The 7,659-nt window shown below is 35.4% G+C and overlaps 1 pseudogene; it reads right to left on the minus strand.

The window, feature by feature from the left end:
• Positions 1–399: 399 nt before the first annotated feature.
• LOC112033317 (probably inactive leucine-rich repeat receptor-like protein kinase At5g48380) lies at positions 400–1,460 on the minus strand (annotated as a pseudogene).
• Positions 1,461–7,659: the final 6,199 nt, after the last annotated feature.

Genomic DNA, 7,659 nt, shown 5'->3' on the forward strand with positions numbered 1-7,659 from the left:
AGCTCTAATACCATTTGTAACACCCCAATCCTCATGTCAACAATATTGTCTGTTTCTCCTAGGCATAAAGCTAGGGAAAACATGTTGTTTATATTTAGATATTCAACCCACATATAAGGCATTCCAATTTTCCATTCTCAAGCGATATGAGAATCCATGGTTTGCAAGCCCTCACCTCACTGGACCCATGCCCGTCCACGTGGCTTGTGCCTCTTGGTCACTACAATTTCCTTTTGGTTCTTGCTTTTGTTTAAAAAAATGTATTTCTTTAGCCTGGTTGAACTGTTGAGTTTTTGAATATTTATTTCTATTACGAATCTATGAGTATGAGTATATTGTAAGTACTTCATGTGTTTGATGTTGATAGTTTAGTCAACAGACTCAACACTATTTACATCTTTAAGGTGTTTGTGAAAGTTCCTTGTTGTTAGCAAAACAATCGGCCAAAACATTGGCATCAACAAAGTAAGGGACAACCCATGACAACATATTATTAGAGACACCAAAAGTTTTAGTATGACCAGGGATGCCTAATTCGGGAGGGATTTCACTAGTTAGTTGGTTGTGGTCAAGTCTAAGGACATTTAGATAATTGCAATTGACAAAGTTCTTCGGGATTTCGCCAGAAAATCTTTTGATTAAGAGGTTGAAGCTTGTGAGAGACTGGGCTAACTCTGCTATGTCAAATAGGAGGGGTCCTGAAAGTACATTATTCGAGAGGTCTAACCCTGTTAGACTTGTGCAGTTTTTAATGCCCCAGGGGAACTGGCCCCTGAGCCCCATCTTGCTGAGCCTGAGATTTAAGACCTTATTCTCATGAGGGTACCAGCATTCGACCCCAACAAATTTACAGATGAAACTTCAACCTTGTCGTTGAAGCTCCATGAATATTTAGGGTAGTTGTAAGGGTCTTCAAGTGAATGTTTAATTGATTTCCAGCAGTCACTAAGCCTATGTCTATGTCAAGAATATTAAAAAATGAGCAAGCAAATTTGTGAAAAATAGCGAAGAAAGTGGACCTAGGATTTTAAGCTAGGGGGGCCGAAGTATAAGAAGAAGAAAAAATCCAAATAGATATCCATATAGTACTAACTAACTATCAACCATGATCAATACACAAAATCATTGTTTCTTAATATATTAAGATGCAATTATCTACCAATTGTTGAGGACTCTTTTTTCGCCCCACATGGCACTACCTCATTGGCAACCCACACCACATCCACATATTACTAATTTTTTGGGTAAATCTCTCTAAAGTCCAAAATAAACTCATATCTCATTCAACTACATGGATTGGGTTCACATGACCCACGAGATCCTTACTTCAAGAGTTGGATTCTTGGTCTACATTTCCTCTTCATCAATTGGGATCGTAACCCCATGACATCATCAACATCAACATATGGATCGGGCTCAAGTAATGAACCAAAGCTCACAACCCATTTTACCTCTCTCATATTCAAGGCAAACGGCTTCTTCAACAAATGCCCATATTCACACAAAATGACAACAACCCAAGGTACGTCGTCTCATCTTCGGTTTATAATCCAAGCTCATGAGTCTTTTTGGGGAAAATTTGGGAGTCGTGGTTTGGAGGGCCAAGAGGTACGTTCAGTAAAGCTCCAGCGGTTTAAAGTTGATAAAAGAAACATATTGCTTGATGTGTCTTCTCTAACTCCCTAAACTCTGACGAGTCCGTATGTAACGGGTAACATATGGTAAGCATCTCTTATCACATAGCATTTACGATGATAAAACTCCCCATTACTCTTTTCCTAAAAATTAAGATTCATCATATGACAAATACTTAATATCTCTAGCCATCTAAATACTGAGAAAATAACTATTCATTCAACCTCCAACTATTCCTATACAAATTTAGAAACTTCATTATATTATTTTACATAAACTACATTACTACTTTCAGTCAAAATCCAACTTAAACACATGACCCAATCTAATTGGCTATCTTTAATCTCCGAATATATAAAATATTCATAATATCTCTAATACCCAACTGCTGTTTGCCACAATTAGACCAAATATTCCTTTGCTAGGTCCTAAAGCAGAGCATTAAATGCTCTTCTTGCTCACCAAGATTAAGTCACAACACAATGAGATCTTAACTAAATCTCTAAAACTTCGTTAATTATCAATTAGTCATTCTATTACTTACTAAAAATGTGTTGTAATAGAATCTTGGACCACAAATATAAACATCCAAAAAAGAAAACATTTCCAGCAGAACACTAGTAGTGTGTCCAACACTTGACACCTAGTTGGAAGTGATATCACTAGCCATTTAATCCCAGCAGCCAATTGCTATACCCTCAATGGTAAGATACCGTTAAAAGAGATCTCACCATAAATGCTGAATATCCTCTCCAGCAATCTAACATCACCCAGCTAACCTCATCTGCTTCTGCCCTAAGCAACAGCTGTCTTATGACAACTAGGACAGCTATTTCTGACTACTGGAACAGTTTTTTTTAGAAAAGCTATAACAGCTGACCCAGAAACCTTGAAATTACAAATTTTCCTCATTTGGCTAAAAATTAAAACCAAATAAAGAAACTATCTTTTTCTTGCTAAAATACTTTTTTTTTTGCTACTCATTCCTCCAGCAACTATTACCCAAAACAACAAGAACATCTTAAAGCTAAACATACCATTTTAGGCCAAATCCTAAGATGGATTTTCTGAAGATTTATTGTTGATTGGGTCAAATTTTGGTTGAGATTCTTTGCTAAATACCCCCTTAAACTCAGCTATAAATAGAACCCTTCATCAACACCTCAAAATACACCAAGAGAGAAGAACGACTCTCTCATAAACTTCCCTATTCTTTCTCCCTCTAATTATCTTCTTAAGCTCTTAAAGAAGTTCTGAACTTTTGAGATTTTAATTTCCAAATTAGGGACTAAACTCTTTAGCTCTTAGCTCATAAATGCCCTTCATAAGCCCTCATACACCTTCCAGCAGAAAATCCTAGCAGTTTTGCAAAACACACTACAACACCATTACTCTCTTATACTCATTCTCTCACTTTCCATATGCTGAAAATACATCTATCTTGCTGCCCATATCTCTAACCATCTCTTTCTCCACTTCTCTTACACAATCTCATACACATTTACTACACCATTACATATAACACCTTACAACTCTTCTAAACTCCACTCTCATACTCTCTTACTCTGAAATTCTACTGTTTTGCTGCCCATAAACACATATCAATACTCTTCTCCACCTCTCTTATAAAAGCTTTTCTCATAGAAGGAATAAATTTCTAATACTAAAGTCCTTCTCTTAGAACGCATCAAGATCTCATATCAAACCCTTCTCATAGAAGTCACAAATCTATCTTACATGAAGTCCTTCTCTTAGAAGGCACAAATACATTTTACAAAAGCTCTTCCCATGGAAGACAATCCTATTCATATTTTCACAACAACTAAAAAAGCATTGTCAAGGAAAAACTCATTTAAGTGCATGATAAAAGGGACAAGCTTAACCAGCCTCTACACATAGCTGGACATACTCTCTATCCCTCTAGTTGCAACCATTTTTCCCTCTTGAAGTTATTATGGCAAACTGTCTCTCCACTACTGGACTCATTCTGTTGGAATCCTATCAACTCATTGATGCTACACAGCTGGAGCTACAAACGATACAAAGATAAGTGACTCTGCTTACATATCTTTAAATTTACATAATTGAGTACATGATTACTTCACCTTTAAATACATATTACTTTATTTCAACTACTATTACAACTACTAATCAAAGCTATTATATCAAACGCATATTATATATTTATTCAACCATTATCATAATTCTTAGACTTTGACTTTAATGGTTTTGTAGGCTTAAAAGTACATTGGTAGCCATTGGATCACATGACCCAATGTTGAGTTCCGGATGCAACTCTCCAAACAAAACCCAGGCCTAGCAAGGTCATCCCTCCAGTGGACAACATGTGGCCAAGCTTCGAAAAAAGGCCCCTGAACACCAATAAAGACAAAAAAAAAATATATATATATATATATATATATTTTCATAGACCAAAACTTACTTTTACAACTTTAATATAGCATTTGAAATGTCTCGAATAGTAGTTTTTTTGGTATTTGGTGTTCTAAATACTAAATATTTAGCATTTAGAACACTTGATGCTATTACTTTAATATTGGGCTGACTATGATTTTTTATTTTTTATTTGGATAAATTGCAACTTACACCCCTAAAATTTGGGGGGATTGGATTTTTCACCTTAAAGTTTTAGAATTTTGATTTTACCCCCTAACATTTGGGAGTGTTTGGATTTTACACCTTGACATTTTAGAATTTGAATTTTACCCCCTATATTTTAGAAGTGATTGGATTTTAATCTCTAAAGTTTATGAGTGTTTGGATCTTACACCCCTAAAGTTTTGGAATTCCGTGGTGTAAAATCCAAACATTTCAAATTTCAGGGTGTAAAATCCAAAGTTTGAAACTTCAGGGTACAAAATCCAAACACCTCAAACTTCAGGAGGTAAAATCCAAAATTTGAAACTTTAGGGTGTAAAATTCAAACAGCCTTAAACTTTAGGGGCACAATTTGCAATTTACAATTTTTATTTTAAAGTTTTGTTTTTGTTAAATTTTTGAGTTGAGTAGTTCCTAATTGGGCTAGGCTAATTAAAGGGCTAAGTTTTTGGAAGAGGAAAGCAGTATTTTAAAAATAAAAAAAATATAACCAATAAAAAAAAATTTCTTTTTTTTCTCAGGGCTAGGGGGATCCAAATTTTTCTATTTTCTTTGGGCCGGGCCGCTTGGGTCCGTCCCTTCATCCATTTGCTAGTCAGTGTTTAGCAAGAAAATGCAGGCGTAAAGAGCCGTACGTGTAACCACTTTGAAACAGAAATGTTGAAACAAAATCCTTTCCAAGAAATTTCAGATTGGAAATTAGATCATTTCCATTAATTCTTGGAGCTTCAAAGAATATATAAAAATTGAAGCCAAGTCAAAACTACTAGATTAAGTAATTTTCCAAAAGTGTTTGCTGAGTCTAATTTTCCAAGTCATTGCACCGTCAAGAACGCTAGTTGTGACTCCAGAGCGTGGAACACGAAGTCAATATAAGTGCTGTCAAATTACTGCATGTAAACGAAACTTCTATGAGCTTGTCCAATTATTGTGTGTGCGCATACACTGAAAGGACGGTTGGTTTCGTGCAATTTGGGTGGAGGATATGTCCCCACCAATTGTTTTCTTTTGTTCCTATTCGTATTTATCCTCAAAGTTTTTAATCAACAGAACTTTGTAGTCAGAGTTTAGTTTATTGAAAAGGAGTTTTATGTTCAAATCATTTTTGTGATTTATAATGTTGAAAAAATCTTATTTAATACCAAATGGAAAATTCTATTTTTACCTCAAATAATAATATAGCGGATTTATTGATATATCACACAAATTTATGAGGAATTCCATACACAAGAAGATAATTTAAAAAAAAAAAAAAATGGTTGTATCCAGTGCACAAAGCAATAAACAATAGCCAAACACAACTTTTTGACAAATGGAAAACCAATGAAGAATTCCTTCAAAGAAAAACCACTCCAGTATCCAATTGCATAGAAAATTCACTGGAACAACCAATTACAATAGTCTACTTGCAAAACATTTATACAACTAGTCTCTCTATGTAACCTCAACAAATGTCCAGTTTTCCCTTCCCACTGCAGTGGCTCCAAAACCTCTAGAATCCTTATTTTTTTATTCTTATTTCAGGGGATAAAGATAACAAAAAGACAGTGAAGGGCAGAAAAAAGATTACATTAAGAAAACGTAACCCAAATAACGTTTGGGACAGCAAATATGTTACATATATTTCGAAATGTGAAAGCAACACTCTGTATATCGTGCTTCAATTGGTCTGTGCAATTTCTGCCTCAGCAATTTCATTTGAGCTACTTGCAATAGCAATTTCAGATTGTATCAATATCTCAAACTCATTTGTGATGCCATATCTCTCCCCAAAAGTACTTATTGTATTGATTTCAATTGAGCTACTTGCAATAGCAATTTCAGGTTGCATCAATATCTTAGAGTCATTTGTGATGCCATCGCTCTCACCAAAAGTNCCCCCCCCCCTCCAAAAAAAAACACTAGTAAAGGACACTTAAAGATTATAGAAAATAAGCATAAACCCAAATCTGTTATAGATGCCATGCTATAATTGGCCTATGTAATTTCAGTATCTACAATTTCATTAGAAGTACTTGCAGTGGAAATTTCAGATTGCTTCAATATCTCAAAGTTACTTGTAAGGCAATATCTCTCCCCAAAAATATGTATTGTATTGTATAGTTCAAGTGTGGTCGGTCTTTGACTAGGAAAGAGTTTAAGACAAGTACATGCAATTCTAAGTCACTCAAAGATTTCATCTTCAAATCCTCCACCAATCAAAGATTCATCAATCACTTTGTAGAGAATAGAAGAGCTAGTCAAAAGATGTGCAATCCAGTCAACCAAACTCCCATTTAAATTGTTGGCATAATTATTAATTTCAATGGATTCCTTCCCTATAATTAGCTCAAGAAGTAAAATTCCAATGTCGTAGACATCCTTTTTTACATACCCCAACTCCCAAACATCACTGCCTATAAAAATGTTATTGCCTCTTGTGTTCTTGAACATTTCCCCACCAAAATTCGATACTATTGACCCCCCAAAATTCTATATCTTGGGCTCAAAAGTTTGATCAAGTAAGATAGAGTTTGAACTCAAGTTAAGATGGACTACTCGGAAATTGCAATAATGGTGAAGCCATGCTAGGCCTCTTGCTATCCCAATGGCAATTTTAATCCTCAAAGGCCATTTCAAGATCTTATGCCTGCCTTTCACTGCGTGTAGCCAATCATAAATGTTACCATTCTATACAATATCCTAATAGAGGAACTATGTTATTGTGTCTCAATCTACCCAAAGCCAATAGCTTAGAAACATATTGTTTCTCAAAAGATTTAGAGTCATGTAACCTCTTAATCGCATAGGGTCAACCATTTGAAAGCACTCCCTTGTACATCATTCCAATATTTCCAAACCCAACCACATTGCTTGTGCAGAAATTGCCAGTTGCCTTACTAAGTTCTGTAAGGTTCATTCTGCAAACCAATCTCTCCAACTCAGAGACCTATGGATTTAGGCTGTGTTTGGTTGCCGTAAAATATTTTCTGTAAAATAGCCTATTTTCTGGAAATGCTATTTTCGAGAAATGAAAAGATTTTCAAGTATTTGGTTGCATTACGAAAATTGTTGTAGAAAATATTTTCATATGTTTGGTTTTATTATGAAAATGCTATTTTCCTACACATTTTTCACATTTTCTCACCTATTTTCTCAGCATCCAAACAAATTTTATTTCAAAAAATTTCAAAATCATAGCCAAATCCCAACACCACACACCACCGAAACTCCATTTCAACCCACGGCAGCAAACTCCGGCAATCAAAAGCCATAAAAGAAACAAAACCAAAGAAAAAAAATCACCAAATCCAGTCAAATCGTTGCGGTCAAGCCATTGGGTTTGATTGGCGTGGCGCGGTGTGACTCACTTGGTCTCGCCAGCGCGGTGCGACTCGCTGGGTGTTGCCGGCGCGGTGTGATTCG

The sequence above is a fragment of the Quercus suber genome, unplaced genomic scaffold, assembly GCF_002906115.3.
Source record: "Quercus suber isolate HL8 unplaced genomic scaffold, Cork oak 2.0 scaffold_425, whole genome shotgun sequence".
Lineage (NCBI taxonomy): Eukaryota > Viridiplantae > Streptophyta > Magnoliopsida > Fagales > Fagaceae > Quercus > Quercus suber.